Raw genomic sequence first — 20254 nt, 5'->3', positions numbered from 1 at the left:
TTTTGTGTGTATATTGTGTGTTATGTGTTTTGTGCTGTCTATGTTGTGTTGTGTGTGTTGTGTGTGCATGTGAGGTTCAGGAGCTTGCATTTGCTGTCTTCCACATTCTCTGGGAAGCTGGAGGCAGCTCCTCTGGCAATGAAGACAGTGGTGGGGACCAGGTGGGTGAGTGGGGGATGCTCGAAGGAACCCTGAAGGGAAGGAAGAGGCAAGCAGCCTGGAGGCTCTGAGGGGTCACCACACACGGGCCACAGGGCCACGGTCATCATTCCAGACCTTGCTGAGTGGCCAAGGAGGCCAGTTGTTCAAAGTCCTTCCGCATCTACACCGGAGCAGCTGAGAAGGCCAGAGCCTTGGACCCCGAGCACCTGCATCCCTCTGGGCCTTCCGGAGAGAAGAGCGAGGTGGCAGTGATGGGGGGCAGCCTGGGGGGCTACTTTCTCAGGTGAAGAGTGGGGAGGGGACCCCCGTGAGTCTTTAAGATTAGCCTGTGCGTGTCTTTCTGTCTCCATTTTGTATTGCTCGTCTCACCACCTGCCCCGTCCTCCTCCCAAAGCTGCGCCATAAATAATGAATGACGGTGACAGCGGGTCGTTTCTATAACTGGAGACACCTTTGGCAGCTTGAAACTCTGGTGTCTTTCTTGGCTCTGTCAGTTAAGCGGCTCACCTTGTGTCTACAACGGGGGCTCCAGACTGTGTAGTTCTGAGTGTCTTTGCATGATGATGGGACAGTGATCGTGGCTGCCACTGACTCCGAGCTGTCTGCACGTGGAAGCCCCATGACACTGAGTTCTGGGGACGAGCAGTGGGCGGAAGGGGGGCGGGGATTGTAGGGTGGTGAGGGGACAGGTTCCCCTCCATGCACGTGATTGCATGGTGTAGAAGTGTGTGATGTTAGGTCAGGTTCCCTAGAAGAGGGGACTCCTGGGAAAGGAGTGTACTGAGGGGGTGCTCTCAGGAGCAGGGGGTCAGGGAAGCAGGATAGGCAGGGGATGGAGGCTCAGGAAGGATGTGGCCTCACCAGCCTTTTCTGCCCCTCCCCGCCGCAGTGACCTCTGGTGTGTGAACTGCAATGCAGCATTGGACTGTTCTGGCCCAGCCTTTTGTCGGGAAGTTGGGGCGGCACTGGCTGTGATTGCCCCTGATGTCCCCACTGAGGCCAAGGTAAGTCTGAGAGCACCAACAGTGTCCATTACTATGCTCATTGACTTTGTTTCATTTACTGATGCCATTCACTCATTCATTCATTCATTCATTCATTCATCCATGCTGTGCTTGGCTCTGGCCTTCGCCGTTGTATTTCTGGCTATTTTAGGACATGTTTTCTGTCCCTTCTGTACTGGCCACTGAGAGAGAGCCAACGGATTTCATGCGCTCAGAAGTGCCAAGAAACCGCTCTTTTGTCTTTGATTATCTGTTGGCTGTAGCTCATCAGTGTATTTCCTGGCACCTGCACCCTTTCTAAGTAAGTTCACCTGTCTCGGCGGATGGAGAATGAAGGGCACAGAGAGCCCTGCCGCCTTGGGAAGAGGGAGAGGGAGGGGCAGCGTGAGGAAGAGAGGGGCCTGGGGCCCTGGCTGGCTCCCCAGTCTTTCCAGATGGTGCACGTGGACCGCACGTGGGATGGGAAGAGATGAAGAAGAGATGAGCCTCGTGCACGGATCCCACCTGTTTGGCATGGGTGATGGAGAATTCAGGTGCTGGTCCAAGGCCACCCTGGGAGCTTGTTGTTATGGAAACTCCTAGTTCACACAGAGAGGCTGAGGCTTTATGAACTCCTCACCGCCTTCGCATGATGTCAAAGGGAGGCCACCGCACTGTCACTAACTTCCCCATGGTGGCCCCAGAATCTCTTCTTATAAAATCGAAGTGTCTGGTCTCGATCTCTAAGTTCCTTTCCAGGGTAGAGAGCATCCATCTCAATGATTCCAGGCTCAAATGGTTGGGAACAAGGAATCTAAGCCCCAGGGGTGTATCCACTGGCAGGTCAGCAGGCTCTGCGTGTTCAGCATGTCATCAGCAATGATCGATCCTATGCTGGCTGGGTTTGGGGGGATTTAAATGAGGTTGAGGGGACCCACATTGTGTTGGAATCAAGACTTGCTCAATTTTAAAGACGGGATGATGGGCCGAACCCTGAAAGATAAAATGCTGCCCTTTTACTTAAAAATTCACATTGCACAAACACAGATGAGCTAAACCTGGCATGAGCTGATATATTTATTTACAAGTTCAGTAAATATTAATTGGGTGCCAGGCACTGATCCAGCACCTGGGGACACAGCAGTGAATAACATGACATCATCCTCAAACAGTTTACATTCTAGTGTTGTAATGTAATGTAATACACAATGCACAATGTGCAGTACAGATAAGTAGGCCACACGACATGAGCTGGAGGTGGGTTGTGAGAGCAAGGAGAGAGGGGGGCACTGGGAAATGGAAAGATGGGGTGCTATTTTAAGTGGGGGAACAATTCTTTGAGGAAGTAACATTTGGCCCATTCGATGTTTGACACGGCTGCTAAAAAGCTACTGAAATCCTGGGTATTATGACTAATTAGTCCCACTAATTAGAGTGACCTACTTGGGCGCCTCCACCTACCCAAGTTCACCTGACCTCCTCCAGCTGCGAGCTCAGCCCTGCAGGCCAGGCTGGGCCTTCCAGGGAATTACTGAGCCGGCCTGTCTGACCTTGGCCTCATTTTAGTAAATCTGCATTTCCTCGGGAACTTGTGAGGCACCGCCCAGTGCCGGACACCCTGTCCCTGACCACTCCAGCACTGCCACCACTATCGGTGATAACTCTCTGACCTTTGGGACTGGCTGGACTTGCCCTGGCCCCAAGGTGGGGCCACCCACAGTGGTCCAGTGACCCGGCAACCCTGACCTTCCCGACCTGAGCTATCCCACTCCTTCCCCAGTGTCAGGCTGTGGGCATTGGTTCCAGAATAAGATTCCACGGGAACATTTCTGCTTCATTGATGTTCATCGTCCTGGTTCCTAATTGTGTGGCATACATGCTAATTTTCTAGATGCGAGAAAGTTTTCTCCCAAACTCCTGTGGTTTTATTAATAATGTAGCAAATGAGACAACATTTTCTGAGGGCTTAGTTAATCCCAGGGAGGCGGCCTGGGCCTGGGCGCTGTGTTCGCCTTCCCGCGGACTCGCTTTCGCTCTCAGGTGGGCCGCTCAGCTCCGAGGAGCAGAGGGCAGGGGAATTATGCATGAGCAGAGACAGGAGATGCTGACCTTCTGTGTTTAAAGGTTAAAATGATTTCTTGGGAAATGGAACAAACTCACTAATCAGAAAGTGTTCTGAATTTTTCTGCAAAAATTAGATGCTGAGACTCTCTTCACAAGTTCTGTTTGTGAGGATCTACACACACATACACATATACACACCTATAAGTAAGTATATTTAACAAGGAAGTCAAGTTTATGCAAGTTTATGTTGGAACACCTACTATGTTCCCAGCCCTGGGGAGTTAGGCTAAAGGAGACACATGAGGTGAGGGACTTGTGAAACATGGAAATGTGTCCAAAGGTGTTAGGTGGTTAAGAAGAAAGAGAAATCATAGAATAGGTGGTCCTGGTTTGACAGGGACAAAGTTGGAGATGTGTGTGTGTGTGTGTGTGTGTGTGTGTGTGTAGCGGGGGTGTGTGTGTGGAATGATTGTGTAGAGCTTAGTATATCTCATGTAAAAGTTGGGACTCTTATCCATAAATAGCCGGCAGCCACTATTAGGTTTGGGCACAGGAGTGACATGATCGGATTTGCATTTCAGAATGATGATCCTGAGGGCCAAGTGGGGAGGATAGATGGGAAGGATGGGGGCTGGATCCAGGATGCTTGGTTATGGGGGAAGAAGGAAAAGGGGGTTAAGTCAATGGAAATGGAGATGGTGGGGCAGTGGGAGGTTGTTACAGAGAAGGGATCAACAGGGCTTGTGAAGGAGAAGATGAAATTGTCAAGAATGACCCCTGGGTTTCTGACAGGTGGGCTGGGGGAGTGATGTTAGCTCCACTTGAGAGAGGTAGGTGAGGACAGGGGCCCAGTAAAGCATGAGAGATCAGATCAATCTGTGTGTGTGGGGGGGTGGGGGTGGGGGTGAGGGGGATAAACTAGAAAGAAGAGTTGTTGGAGGAGAGAAAATCTTGAGCAGAGAGGAGGGTATACTCTTGAATGGGGGGGTGGATTGTCTTTTCCTCAGAGGCCAAAGGGAAGAAGGTGAAGCTGGGTGCATATGTAGATGCATTTTAGATGTGTTCATGGGTTCAGGAAGTGGAGGGAGTTCACGCCCGAGGGACTTGCATTTTCCCACTTCCTTGAACCCCAGGCCAGCATTCCTACATTCTCGGTATGGATTGCCTCTCTTTCCCTCTTCCTCCAGCCCAGGGGTCAGCAAATAGTTTCTGAAAGTCTAGAGAGTAAACATTTTTGGCTTTGTGGGCCATGAGGTCTCTGCTGAGAGTCTAGGGTTGTGGAGCAAAAGCAGCCGTAGACAATCCATAAATGACAAGGGGAGGCCTTGTACCAATAAACGCTATTTCCTGTAAGTAGCTGAGCCATAGTTGGCTGACCCTGGATCTAGCTGACCTCTTTGCACGCTGACACTCCTAGTAAATACTCTCATTGCATTTTGTGCTTTCCCGTCAGTGTGCTCATCTCAGCTCGAATTGGTTACTTGTCCATTTATGTGTTTAGCATCACTCCTGTGTTGGCGGTGAGGCAGGGGCCCTGCCCGTCTTGTCCTCATGAATCCCAGAGCTAGCACGTGCAAGAACCAGTGTGTATCTCATGTTCACGGTGTGCTTTCCATTCATCAGTTCATTCAAGCCGCCCAGGAATTCCATTTTACAGATAAGAAGCTGAGACTCAGAGAGGCTAAGTGCTTGAAATCATGTAGCTGGGAAGTAGAGGGGCCAAGATTTGGACTTACTAGTAGTCTGGCTCTACAGAGTGACTCTTAACCACAATCAATGCCATTCTGCCTCTTGATACGTTGCTGGTGGAAAGGGAATTAGAAGTTGGGTTCCTCACTGGGAAGAAAAAGGGGCAGGGTAAAGTAGGGTTCACATGGGAAGGGCCATGGGAACCCAGCATTGTGTGGGGAAGGGAATCATGAGATGGACGTGGGCAGGGAGTGGATTTGCCCTGTGGTCCAGGTGAGAATGGGTGGAGGAACACTCGACAAGCTGTGGGCCTCCTCTGCACACATGCAAGCAGGATAAGACTCTTCGTAACTCTCGACAATGAGGTGATTCAAAATATTACATGAGGAAGGATCGATGGAAATGAAGTTCAGCTAAGGAGAGAGAAGTGTCACAGATCAGTCAAAAGTTGTTTTCAGATATCTGAATAGGTGATGTAAAGAAGCACTTAGACGTCTGTATATTCTTGAGAACACACTAGGCAGGGTGGATGGACATTTTATGGTGACTGACTTGTTTGGACTCAAGGGAATACTTCCAATATGTGGGGTGGCAAAGCAACTTTGATATATTTCATGGGAATATTTTACTGTGTCTTTGGGTGGGAATTTTTTACTGTGTCTTTGGGTGGAATAAACCACACTCAAGATCCTTGTGGTGATGTATTTTTGAAAATTAAGGATATTCCTCATGTTTAGAAATTCATCAGCTGAGAGACAATATTTGGATGTTTGGTCTCAGAGTACTACCATTTTAAGTGAAAATGTTCCTGGAAGCAAGGTGCCTCATTAAAAATTCTTGTTTTAACTACACTCAGGACTATTGACTTGGACCAAAGAGAAGCACAGAGAAGGAGTGGGGGCAGCATAGACAGGTAGTGCCGGTAACTCCATTCTGTGACCATGGCCCCACATCTCTGCCTTTTCCAGTCTTGATAAAATTAATTTCTCCCTTCCCTCCAGCCTTTCATTCAGACTGGTTTGCCTTTCTCTTTTATTATCAGCAAATAGTAACTGAGTATGTAATGTGTGATATTTGCAGAAGGAATTAATGAAATAAAAAATGTAATCTTTGACTTTTATATAATTTAATTCTTTCATTCATTCCATAAACTATTATTGAGAGCTTGCACTGTACTAAAATACATAAGCGAATAAAACCTAGTTCTTGCCTTAAAGAATCTACAATTTATTTGGGAAGACAGGATCAATACACAGGAAAAACACCTAAAATACAAGGATATATGATGCGATGGTGGCATGAGGTCTCCAAAGAGAATCCCATGGTTGTCACCCCACTCTCCCCTCTGCAGCAAAGGAAAGAAGAAAGCTCCGTGGGTTGGGGGAGGAAGAGCATCTTTCTGGGCAGGGGTCGAAGAGCATGCTGCTGGGGTAGCTTTGGAATGGGAAGGAAATTGATGAAAGAGGGTTTTAATAAATATTGCTATAAACTATGCTTTTGGAGACCTTTTCATGCCCTTTGAGAGATGTGAGTAGAAAATGAAATTCCTTTTTAATTGCTTTGGGTGGTTGGAATTTTACTTCTTAAAAGCAACCCCACTCTCAGATAGCACCTTCTGTTACACGTGGTGTAGATGATGCTGAACAAGTGCTGTCTGGGAGACCTCACAGTGGCGATGATCAGGAGCTGGATGGGTGAGAGAAGCCAGGCAGACAGAGGGCATTACAGGGCAGAGGACGAGGGGATTGTGTATGGAACACAATAGTGAAAATGCTCAGGGCATCTCCAGAGGCCCCTGGGAGACCCACGTAAAGCAGAGAGTTAGGGTGTTGGACCAGTCCTCCTTCTCAGACAGCTTGCCTTCATCAAGGTTTCTCCTGTGTCTCCTACAGTATGTTGTCTACTGAGAATCAGAGTCCGCCCAGGGCATGCTGTGCTGGGCCCCCCTCCCCTGCTCCTGGGTAGTGCTCTCTCTGACTGGGGTTCTCTTGATCTCCCTTTTGAGTGTTTCCAACTGCGGACCTGACTGTAACAATCCTTGTTTTCACTCACGTTAGATTTCAAGTCTCACATCTAGTGCTATTTCCTAAATGGCAAAGAATTGCAGAGTCACATAAGCGAATAAAATATTTACAATGAACCTGAGAAGTTAGTTTAATCACCTCCATATCTTTCCTTTGGTGTGTTAATTGATCCTGATAACCGCCCCCCCCCCCCCCCCCACCTCTTTTCTCCCTGCTGCATCTAAAATGATCAGAAAAGGCATGATGGTGGCTGGCAGGGGGAAGGTGTGTTTCGGGAACAACTTAAAATAAAAATTTCTCAACACTTGTGATGGAGTTATGAGTGTAGCAGATCCATCATTAGGGAATGAATACAGGTGTGTTGACTTCATGAGAAACGTCCTTTCTTACGTACTTAAAAATGGCCCTGAACTTAGTCTGTTCAGTCTCTGAGACCTTCTCTGTTGCTGCAGAAGTCCAGCCAGGTTGGAATCCATCAAAATGAAACCCTAAGCTCTACCAACAGCACCTATGGAGTCATAAACAAATTGTCAGGATATTTTATGCTAAAGAATGAGGAAAGGATGGAGAGAGGTGTCAGGAATTATGGCCCCCTTTCCTGGCTCTGGCAACTGCGATAAATCCTTTTCTGCAGCCAGACAATGGCTTTAACCCTGGCGGTGAAGAACAACACCAGCGTCGACATGGTCTACCCACCATTGAGAGGAGGGGCTGCTGAGGACTCGGAAAGCGCTTAACCTCTGTGTTTTCTTCTCATTTAGATGCATCACATTTCTCATCATTTCCAGAGTAGCTTTTGATTTGGTTTCCTTATTCTGGTTATTTACCTCTTGTTCAAAAGGAACATAAGTTCTGACATTCATTTCCAGGAAAAAAACACATACCATATCCAATTCAGGAGGCAATGTCTTAGTCCATTTGGGCCTCTATAACAAAACTCCATAGACTGGGTGGCTCATAAACAACAGGAATTTATTTCTCACAGTCTGGAGGCTGCAGAGTCCAGGAACGAGGCACCAGGGTGCTTGCATTTGGTGAGGATCCTGTTCCTGGTGTAGAGCCCCAGCCTTATTGCTGTGCCCTCACATCTCTCTTTGATAAGGGGACTAATCCTGTCCATGAATCTTCTGCCTTCATGACTTAAGCACCTCTCAAAGACCCGATCTCCTAATAACATCAACTTTGAGGGTTAGAATTTCAACATATGAATTAGTGTGTGGTTGGGGGGCACAAACATTCAGACCATTGAAGACAAATAAGAGTGGCAGGAAGGCCTCGGAGGAGACAGTCACATCATCCCTAGCTTGAGGTTTCTCCAGGTCTGCAAGCGAACACGGACATGTGGGAGCTCACGGTGTGCATGGAGAAGGACACCCATTTCAGCATGGCTAGAGAGGAGTGTGCACCGGTGGGCGATGGGAGAAGCAGCAGGGGCCAGAGCACAGAGGTCTTTCCATTCCTCAGGTCATACTCCAACAGTTCTGAAGCCAGGCGCTGCTCATGAAAATCTTCTGAGGAGATTTGAAAATATAGCACTGCCAAATCCTACTTCATAAGGATGTATTTTTAATAATTTTTGCCCTGGAGTGAATGAATTCAGTTAGATGGTTTTCCTTCGAAACTCTAGTTGAGACCACTGAATAAACAGAAGCTTTGTTTGGAGCAGTGAAGTAACCTTGAGCATAGGTTGATTGATTAATTAATTAAGCAACCATGTGTGTGCTTGAATGAAGAGATAGGGAAGTCCTTGTCCCATACTTTGAAGAACTCACACACCAGTGGAGGTTATATGTGACTAAACAGACATTTATTTGCGATATTGCCCTGGGATAAAAAAAAAAAATAGTTCTCTAGTCAGAGGGAACTCTACTTCCTTCCAGCAAATTGTCTTCTACATTCACACCTTGGGCTCTGAAGTGACCCTTGGGCACTAACCATCACACTTGGTTTTGAAGAGCTATGTTCTGGTAAGGCTTGGGTGCAGTGAAGGGGTGAGGGGGGTCTTTCCAAATGTGGAGCATGTGGGCAGATGCAGGGAGTTGTGTCCAGAAGGGGTGATAAGGCCAATCCATAAAGGTTAGAGTGACAGCCAATTGGCATCAAAATTCATGGAAGATGCCCTAACTGGTTCAGTGGATAGAGTGTCGGTTTGCGAACTCAAGGGTCCCAGGTTCGATCCCAGTCAAGAGCATGTACCTTGGTTGCGGGCACATGCCCAGTAGGGAGTGTGCAGGAGGCAGCTGATCGATGTTTCTCTCTCATCGATGTTTCTAACTCTCTATCCCTCTCCCTTCCTCTCTGTAAAAAAATCATTAAAAAATATATTTTAAAAAATTCATGGAAGAGTGTTGAGAATTAGAGAACTAGTGGAGGGGCCTGGATATATTTTGAAAGGATTTTTTTTTAATGGTGTTTCCTAACAGCTGACATGGGCTTGCCAGGTGCATTTAAAGGTCTGGAATAGAAGAACGTACTCGTTGCTCCATGTCTTACATTGTTTATTTGGGCATATGCATTCTGTTTGGGAAAGGTAGTTAAGTGGAAACCAAAGACATTTAGATTCATTGAAAAAATGGTGGCGTTATTGATGCTTTTCCTTTGCTTCATTAAGTAAATGGCTTGACAAGGTAGCACTGTGATATGATTGCTTGACTTTCCTGCTTATAGGCAAGGAAGGGAGAACTCATTATTTCAATTACCATTGAAAATATTTCAAGCATATATTAATTTAGGTTTCTGCCTTGGTAATGGAGTGTAGTGGATATAATGGAATATTTGTTACACTGAACTTCAACGGCCTCACATTTTGATGTTTTAATCATATGTCTCCTTGTGTTATTTAATAATTATGTCACCCATAAATCTTACCTCCCTGCTATGGCCTGAATGTTTATGACCCCCTAAAATTTATATGTTGAATTCCTAACCCTCAGGATAATGATATCAGGATACAGAACTTTGCAAGGTGATTAGGTCACAAGACCAGAACTCTCATGATTAGGGTTAGTGCCTTGGATAAAAGAGACCCCAGAGACCTCACTTGTCTCTTTCACGGTGACGTTACAGCTAGACAGTGCTAGCTATGACCCAGAAGGCAGGCCCTCACCAGGCACCAGATCTGCTGCCACCACGATTTTGGACTTTCCAGCCTCCAGAACTCTGAGAAATAAATGCTTGTTGTTTATCAGCCATCTGGTTTATAGCATTTTTGTTATAGAAGTTGAATGGACCAAGGCACTCTCTAAGAGCCTATGAATTCCTTTGGAAGCAGAACATATTTTTTATATCTTGATCTTCCCTATGAAAACAAGCCCATTGGCTTGGGCATTAGCAGTGATCCATGAAGAACCATGAATGAGACTGGCGTGACCAAGGAACATCAGTCCTTTGGCTGTTGCTATGGTATGAGTGGTTGTGTCCCCCTGAAATTCATGTTGAAATCTAACCCTCATAGTTGATGATATTAGTAGGTGTAGCCTTTGGAAGGTGATTATGCATGAGAGTAGGACCCTCATGAATGAGATCAGTGCCTTTATAAAAGATATCCCACAGAGCTCCCTAGCCCTTTCTGTGATGTGGGGATACAAGGAGAAGTCTGTGACCTGGGAGAGGGCCCTCATCTGCCCATGCTGACACCATGATCCTGGACTTCTGGCCTCCAGAACTGTGAGAAATAAATTTCTCTTTATAAGCCACCCAGTCTGTGGCCGTTTGTTAGAGCAGCTCGGACAGACTAAGACAGCTGTTTTAGCTTCCTGACATGAGGTGCCACTGATGCTTGCCTGATAAGGGATGTGATCAATGAAAGGGGGTGGAGCTAGTGCATTAAGAATAGAAATCACAAAACATAAAATGAGAAGTTTCTTACAAAGGCATAGAAGAGCCCCTTCAAAGTAAGTTTTTGAGCTGAATAGTGTTTGTTCCTTCCACTTGAATCCTAGTCTCTGAAGTCTGAAGAGAGAAGAGAACCTGAGAGCTCCTTTATTTGATGGGTACATAGAGGTGACCTTTGGAAACCAGTCATCCCACAGCTATGACCCACCTGGTGGCCCACTGTCTGCATGGGCAGAGGTTCAGCTCCCTCGCTGCTGATGAGCACTGAGGCCTACACGATGGGATTGTGTTGCCAAGTCTAGTCTTGGAATCTGCGGGCAGAAGATTTCTTGTGGAGACATTGTTTAACATAAACTCAGTATTTTGGCTAAGCGTTCTTTTTTTTTCTGCCTTAGGGAGACAGGACTAGTGCACCAAAGTCCACACGTGTCTTGATTTCATAACTAATCCATATCACAGGCCATCTTGTGCAGGGCATGTGGAGTGCAAGCCATGTGTGGACCACACACACACACACACACACACACACACACTGCACACACACATGCACACACACACACCATAGGCACATTTTCTTTTGTGAGTGAGTTATCTTTAGGGCTTAGGCAAGAATCATGTTCAGTTTAGTTTTGTTTACTTGACACGTTGTATTTGAACTTTGCCTGCATGCCTAGAAGCTGGAAGGCCATGGACACTGCACCCTAATGAAATCCCAAAGCACTTCCACCTCCTCTCAGACACACACAGCTCGGGACCATCCTTAACCCCATGAAGCAAAGTAGGTTGGAAAAGAAAGCTCTTTCCACCCTCTCAAAGTTAAAAAAGGGAAAAACTGTTTAGGAGTGAATATTCATAAAACAACATCTTGTATCCACAAATGTAACAATATCTCTAGCAGGTATTATGAGCAAATTTATTTTGCATTAGTTTTATCAAATTGTTAATGTCCCTTATAGAGCTGACTGCTAGTCTGAGTGTTTGTTATATCAAGAATATGCTTCAGCCCAGCTAGTGTTGCTCAGTGGTTGAGTGTCGACCTATGAACCAGGAGGTCACAGTTTGATTCCTGGCAGGGCACATGCCCGGGTTGCAAGCTCAATTTGTAGGAGGAAGCCAATCGATGATTCTCTCTCATCATTGATGTTTCTATCTCTCTCTTCCTCTCCCTTCTTCTCTGAAATCAATAAAAATATTTTTAAAAATTTAAAAAAAGAATATACTTCATACCCATCTGGTTTAAGTGATATTAATTGAAGCTTTTAACAATGTGGAATGAAATTTATTGTGGTAAAAGGGAGAGGAGTCATCCAGAGAATCTATTTTTTTAGGAACATTCAAAAGGGTTAGCTCTTCTCTCACAACAGGAGTGCCTAAAGAACAGCCTTCCAGATTAACTTAAACAGTGATGAGCTCCCTCCTCAAATATTTGAAATGGTTTGTAGTTTACTAGAGTACAGATTATTCTGCAAAGAGATAACCCAAAGATTAGAGTTCACAGAAAGAAAAGCTAAAATATAAAGAGAGACAGGTTAGGGGGTTCCCTAATGTAAAAAATATGGGAAAGATTAAATCTAGTTTTTGAGAGGTCAAGGGAATCAATGTAATTAGCATACAAAAGCAACTAAATGATGAAATACCTTATGTTTTATGGACTTGGTGCAACGCCCAGCAAACCAAATGTGCTTAATACATTTTAAATGGTACCAACAGTATTCCCTTTCTGGGGATACAGAGTTAATGTTATCACTTTGCGAGGCCTTTTTAACCCTTTAAGCATGGTTATGTCATTGAGTGAAGAGGAAAAGGGGCTCGTTGGATTATCCGGTGTGATGGAAACATGATGCTTCTTCCCATAACGAACAGATGTCTTGCCTCTCATTGGGATAATCGATTCTAATATTATTAAGCTTAAGCCCAATAAATCTGCCCTGCACTTTTCTGATACAAATACAATATACCTACCACTGCTCAATATCTTTCATATGTGAAGTAATAAAACTGATTCAATAAGAAATCTTGTACTTTACATGTAAATTGGATTGCTATGGGCCATTAGGCTCTTTACATAAACAATATATTTTGTTAAAAAAAACTGTGCTCAGTTTAACATTCTGAAAGTTCATAATGTGCAAAACCACATAGCAGCCTCAGTGGTGTCTGGAAGGAACCTAGCATGGCGCTGGCCAATGGAGGCATGAACGAGAATGGAGCCTTGACTTCCAGTAAAACAGCTTTTTCCCATGGGTGGTTTTAACAAGATGGCCACCAACAGGTGAAAGCTCACCATTAATTCCAGGCCCTGACCAGGTGGATCAGGTCATCATCCTGATATGCCAAGGTTGCAGGTTCAATTCCAGGTCAGGGCACATACAAGAAACAACCAAGAAATGCTTAAGTAAGTGGAACAACAAATCCATCTCTCTCTCTCTCTCTCTCTCTCTCTCTCTCTCTCTCTCTTTAACTTTCTCTCTTCTAAAATAAGTAATAAGGAAAAATCCCAATTCCAGAATCATTCTCTAAAGCATGGACAGTGTACCACTCCCAGGGGCTGAGGAGGGGCTGAGGTGGAGAAGCCTAAGCAAGGCAGCAGATTATTTGCCTTTCCAAGGAGACAGCCACTGCTTCACGGGAAGGTGATGACATATTGAGGCCAAGTCTGGCAATGCAATATGATGTCACAGTATCCATTTTTATATTAGATAATAGCCTTCATTCTGGTAGCTAAGTGTCTCATCCTTGGCTTATTTATCCCCATTATGTACAAAATCTGCAAACCAGAATTGTAGACAAGCCTTCCCCAAACGTGCGGCAGTATTTGCATCTTGGCCTCCTTTGCAACACTGGTCCTTGTGCTCTGCCACAGCTGTCAGAGAAGCAGCGTCTTCCCCTTTGTATCTGGGCTGGCTTTATTCCCAGATTCCAAATGAAAGAGACAGCATTTTACTTGACCACCCCATTCCAACCGTTAAATACTGTGCCTTCAGGCTCCGATGCTCTAATGGTCGATTCAAGTTGATAACAGTCTGTCCAATTTCCATTTTTTAACATTCAGCCTGCTGAAAGTGTAATATCGTGAAAATCGGAAGTCTACAGGACGTGCCTGAGAATCTGTCTGGATGTCAACACAAAATAATAAACCAGGGGGAAAGAGTAATGCCAAGAGACCTCCGCATTTGCAGAGCTTGGGTTATCTCTGTAGCCCGGCCAAGTTTGTGTAGAGTAGAAGTAGACGATAGATCAACTGGTCTATCAAACATGATACAGAGTGGAGGCACTCATGGGATGGTTTATGGCTGCAGGAAGCAAACATCCTCAAAAACTCTTTAAGCCACTGAACGACATATGTATTCCCTCCCCTACCTGCCTTTCCAAGCACTCCCTCCTTCTTGGACTTGTGAAAAGCCATTCTTAACTTGTTTGGCAGACATATGACTCATAGCTCCTGCACTTCGTTGTTAGGAATGAAGGGTCACAAAGGTATAAATGTAATTGAAATATTTTCAGAAATCTGATTTCTCAGGGGATCAGAATAAAATAGATTGAAATAATCTCTTGTTCAAACCCACAGTGGTCTTTCTTGAGCCTTTGAAAAGCAGAATGAGAATCAGGGATTTGGAGGTGGATTTGTAGACCAGTAGAATTCTGAGATAAGCAGCTTGATCCCAGGTGGAAAAAGAAATGTCACCATGAACCATACTCCCTGTATTTGTAATACGCAGACTCTCCTTGGTTCCTTCCATTGTACTAGTCAGCCTGCCTTTCTTAGCCACGCTTGGGTTCTTTCTCTGAACGTGAATGGTCTCCTGGAGTTCTCATTTTTGGGAGGCTAGTCTCATTTTTTCCAATCAATTGCTCAGCTCTAGGATGTGTTTTTTCATGTTGAGTAAGCAATTGCTCATTTTCTGAGTGTTTGCTGCTAAAGTAAGTGCAGATGAGTTCTTCAGCCTCAGACATTTATCACTGTCGATAAAGATGACATTTCTGGGAAGGTGGCTTCAATCTCCTTTCCCTAGGCAGGCTGAAATGAAGACCAGGAAACTTGAAGGGCCAAATATTTAGTTCTTCATGTTATTATCACATCACAGAGCCTGGGTTTTAAAACAAGCTTTTCATCTAAAAACATGAATATTATTGCTTAAAAAACCCCACCCAATTCACTCTATCCCTGTCTAACAACTTGAACTGTAACTCTTGTCCACTTCATCTGTCCCAGGGGCTCATCGCTTCAAGGGAAGAGAACATTCACATTTTCTGATGTGCAATTAGATAAAGGAGGAGCATGTAGAAATTCAACATAAAAATCGATGTGACTCTAGAATGTTCCTTTCTCCTGTTCTTGAACTGTGATGGCGTAAAGTCTGCCCCATAGCACACAAGCACCAATGATATTTATTGTTCTTTTTCTTCAGATTACCAAATATGTTGGTGCTCAATGTTTATTGCTGAAGTGCTTTTGAGCTCTAGGAAGCCCATCAGACAATGTGTGTGAATTAAGGGGAGAGAAATACTCCATCTTCCGGGACTGTCTTCATTTCCCAGAATTAGCTATTGATATTTGCCTGGTAGAAGCTTTAGGTCACAAACTTTCTGCTTCAAAAATCCATTTCTATTTACATACTTGCCCTGGCCTCATCAATTTTCTTCTACCTTTTCAGAAACCCATAAAAAATCCTGCCATGCTAGTTGATGATGACAATGACGACGACGATGATGATAACATAATAATAGCAGCAACTAACAGGTATATAGCATGTTATCGTGTGCCAGATGGTTTTAGAAGCATTTTACAAAGCTTAACTTATTTAATTCTTAAGACAAATTTGTGAGATAGGCACCATCGTCCTCTCCATTAAGCAGATGACAAAATTGAGGCACAGATTGGTTACATAACTTGTTCAAGGTCAGGTAAGATTTGAACCCAGGAAGTCTGACTTTAAAGTCTTATGCTCAATTTATTCTATTGGTGAATGCATTAGTTTGCTTGGGTTGCATAACAAAATGCCACAGACTTAAACAACAGAAATTTAATTTTTCAGGCTAGAGTTCTAAGATCAAGGTATTGGCAGGTTTGTTTTTTTCTGATGCTTCTCCCCTTGTCTTGCAGACTGCTGCCTTCTCACTGTGTCCTCACCTGTTTTGTTTTGTTTTTTTCCCTGTGTGTGTGCCGCCCTGGTGTCTCTTTGTGTGTCCAAATTTCCTCTTCATCTAAGAATGTCAGTCAGATTGAGTTAGGAGTTGCCCTGATGGATTCTTCGTTTTAACTTATCACCTCTTTAAAGGCCCTATATCTAATTTAGGACCTAACAGTGACCTTCTGCAGACCTCCTGTTTTCCTGACCTTTGGGTCTTCTGCTTGCTTCCTTGTTGAGTATCTCTTTCTCCTCCCTCTGCCTGGCATTCTACTCTGCTCGCTTGCCTGGATCCTCTGCCAGAGGCCCATACCCTGCAGGCTCAGTGCACATGAAGACCAGATTAAGGCTCAGGTTAGAGCCTATTTCCATCAGCAGCTGCGATGTCTGGAAGAGGTGCTGCCCAGAGACCACTGTGGGGGTTACTGAGAGATGTTGGATCTTCTGTGTGCCTCCAAATTGTAGCATTTCCCCAGTTTCTGTTGAGTGTGCTCAGCTGTGAGGTTGTAATCCTCAGTTTTCCAATTATTCATCTACATTCCTTGTAGGATGTGGGCTCTGGCTTCAGTGCAGGCTTTGTGTTCTGCTCCTTCCAAAAGTTTAAGACCCCTGGGCCTAGTTCCATCTCTGCATTGTCTTCCACAGTTTTTTTAGGTGATGCTTGATAATGCAAAGTGAGTGGGAAAGAGAGAAATTACAATAGAAGGTTGAAAGAAAATAAAAAAAATAATTAGAAGAATACAAAAAAAAGTCTGTTATATTCTGCATCTCCTAGATTGGATAATTTATAGAAAAAGTGCTTGAAAAGCCTTCAGAGCTATCCAGTGGGAGGTGGCATGAATACTAGTACTGCTGCATTTGTTTTATTAGTCCCACCTCCAGACTCTGGTTTCTGTCAAAGATGAATCTAGAAATAGATCAGCAGGTGGGTTGGACATCTGGAAGGCTGGGGTACTGTTGAACACCTGTGGATGGTGAAGCTGTCTTGTGGGGGTTCCTGCCTGTCTGGTCAGCATCCTGAAGACCAAGGGAGTCATCAGTCCAACTTTCTGAAGGAGCCACTGAAGCTAGACGAAGAGACCTGTCTGTGTTGTAAACAGGAGAGGGAAAGGGCCACTTCCCAAATCAAGGCCATGCAAGATTAGTTCCAAGTGCAGGGAGAAGGTACAGCCACCAAAACACAGAACAGCTCCAACCTGGCTCAGGGGTTAGAGAGAATCAGAAACACGCCTGCAAATATAGCAGAGGAAGAGGCAAGGCTAGAGAAAAAAATAGGCCAGGTAATAAGTGTGAAAGGGACTGACGCTCGTAATGACTCAAAACGACTGAGCTGCCAAACCTTTGAAAAAATCCTCTTGAAAACAGGAGCAGAGAAGAAAAGGAACACGGGCAGCAGTGGCACAGGGATGACCTTGAAGAATAATTAAGCCAACACCGAGCGAGGGGCTATTTTGCAGCTTGGAACATAGAGAAATCAGCGTGGGTTGGCAGGATTCTGGAGCATTAAGGGAGCTTGCGCTCTCTAAGCTAATTAGTTCACACACTTACGGTTATTTTGGGGAAAAGTAATAGGGATCTGAGGATGCTAAGAAGAGAAGGGAATGTAAAAGGTGATTTCAATCTTAAACCAAGACAGAAGCCTATGGAAATGCAGCTCAATATAGCTGATGTCAACAGGCAGTGGGGGGTGAGAAGGGAGCACCCCGCCATCCAGAGAGTAATGGGATCATTGGCAAGAACCATGATTGATTTTTTTCAAGAACAAAGCAGGCCCAACAATTGATTTTTTCCTTGTGCACAGGAATAGGCCGGATTTTAAAAGGTAGCATAAATCTTTGAACTTGACTCACACGTTTTGCACCAGGGTTTGTCCCATCTATTTCAGAGGTGGGGTAGCTTGGCTGTATGCGCCCTTGCCACATGAGCTGAGGGTGACCAGAAGGCCAAAGCCAGGGAGGAGGCAGATGGCAGTTCATCCAGCGCATGCTTGTGTAGGGAGTAAATCACCCAGGTTCACGAAGCTTCCGGTGATTCTCACCTGGGGGGTCCTGATGATTCCCTCAGAATGTGAAGTCCTCACAATGAGATTAGGGAATGGTAAAATGAGCTTTGCCTCAGGGAAAAATTAGATGATGTTTTAGTAATGTAACTGGGCCTGAAGAGATTCTTGCCTTGGACAGACGACCAGACTGCATGCGTTTTCACCTTCCTTACCTATTTGATATTTTATAATTCTAGGAATGGTGGTTATCAGACTTTTTGAACAGTGGGGGGAAGATGGCACGAGTATGCTCTCCCTTCGTCACCCATGCTCTGCCTCATTCTAAGATTGAACATGCTGTTTCTATTGCCCCAGCCATCTCTAAGCCTTGTGCTTTGAATCCCATAACCTATAACTCATCTGATTCCTGAGAACCCCATCAAGTTATTCCTAACTTGAGCCCGAGTCTATTTTAGGTAGAGTCTGTACTGGGAAATGCAGAGTAGGCAAAATGTTAAGGATATAGAGGCCAAATGAAATATGCAGTCTAGCACTTTGATGGCTTAATTCAGAAACCCTTATGCACAAAGATGTGTAAGCCTGTCAGATTCTGAAAAAGTACCCAGCTTTGATAAAATGAAGGACCAGCTATTAGACCACATAGAAGGTCCTGGCTCACCAGCCTCCTGAAGGCCCCTCCCTGTAGGATTTCATTGTCCTGGAAGCCTAGGGCACAGGGTCTTTCCCATGTTACAGATGCGAATATTCAAATGAAGTAAAGAGTCTTCCAGATTTAGCTCCTATATGTAAAGAGCTTGGAAGTCACCACTCCCACCCTTACAACAAGAAAAAGCTTAACAACAACAACAAAAAATCAATGGCTTTTCTTGGGCTATCAGAGAATGATGTTGAAGAGCAAACCAGCACTTTGAAATCTGGAGAGACAGGTGAATACAGAAAAGTCCCACGGAAATACAGTTACCTGAAAAAAGGTAAAATAAAATTCTATATTCCTTATTCTTTTTAAAAAATATATTTTTATTGATTTCAGAGAGGAAGGGAGAGAGAGAAACATCAATGATGAGAGAGAATCATTGATCAACTGCCTCCTATATGCCCCACACTAGGGATCGATCCTATAACCTGGGCATGTGCCCTGACCGGGAATTGAACTGTGACCTCCTGGTTCATAGGTTGATGCTCAACCACTGAGCATACCAGCTAGGCATATGTTCCTTATTCTTAATTGATCTGAAAGATAACTTTTGGAGTAATAATAGTAATACTTTATTTATGAGATTATGAGATTGTATGATTTTGCTGTAGATAAGTGAAATAAATAACAGCAGCATCATAAGGGCCAGAGAGGATGAATTGGGAATATTGGATTATAAGGCACTTTTACTAAATGTGAAGCAGCATGCTGTTATTTGAAGGTGAGGCTAGATTAATTAAAAATGTATATTTCAAACACCAGGACAACCATCAATTTTAAAAAAAGAAGATTAATTAATATAGTAAGAGAAGAGAGTAAATGGATTCATGTAAAATGCTCAGTCAAAACCAGAAAAAAACACTAAAAGGTGGGAAAAAGAAACAAAGAAGTGCAATGAACAGAAACAGCTACAAATATAATAGCTATGAATCCAACTATATTAATAATCACTTTACTATAAATGGTCTAAATACACAATTAAAAGACAGAAATTGTCAAAATGAATAAAAAAATAAGACCCAACTGTATTTTATCTACAAGAAAACCACTTTAGATGTAATGATTCATATATTAAAAGTAAAGGGATGGAGATGACCATGCTAACATTAATCAAAAGGAAATTAAAGGAGCTGTATTTATTTTAGAGAAAGCAGACTTTTAAACAAGGGAAATACTAGGAATGAAGAGTTGCATTATATATATATGGCTAATATGCAAAGTGTCCCTGCAGGAGTTCAACCAGGAGACCAGGAGTTCTATTGCTCGCTATGATGTGCACTGATCACCAGGGGGTGGCACGGAATGAAGGAAGGCCCCGGCTGGCCGCTGGAAGGCCCCGGTTGGACCTGATCACTGGCCAGGCCTAGGGACCCTACCGGTGCATGAATTTCGTGCACCAGGCCTCTAGTATAATGATAAAGGGGTCACTTGTCCAAGGGGACTTAAGAATATGTAATTAATAAAAGAGTGCCAAAATGCACTAGGCAAAACTGAAAGAATGGCAAGAAGAAACCGAAAAGTCCATTATTATTGCTGGAGACTTCAGTGCCCTTTCAGTAATTGATAGATAAAACCAACTGAAAATCAGTAAAGATATAATTGACCTGAACAGCACTATCAATCAACTTGATTCCATCCCGTAACAACAGAGTACACATTTTTCTCATGCTCAC

Source organism: Eptesicus fuscus, chromosome 16 (genome assembly GCF_027574615.1).
Source record: "Eptesicus fuscus isolate TK198812 chromosome 16, DD_ASM_mEF_20220401, whole genome shotgun sequence".
In the NCBI taxonomy this organism is placed as follows: domain Eukaryota; kingdom Metazoa; phylum Chordata; class Mammalia; order Chiroptera; family Vespertilionidae; genus Eptesicus; species Eptesicus fuscus.
Note: the sequence above shows the minus strand (reverse complement) of the source record.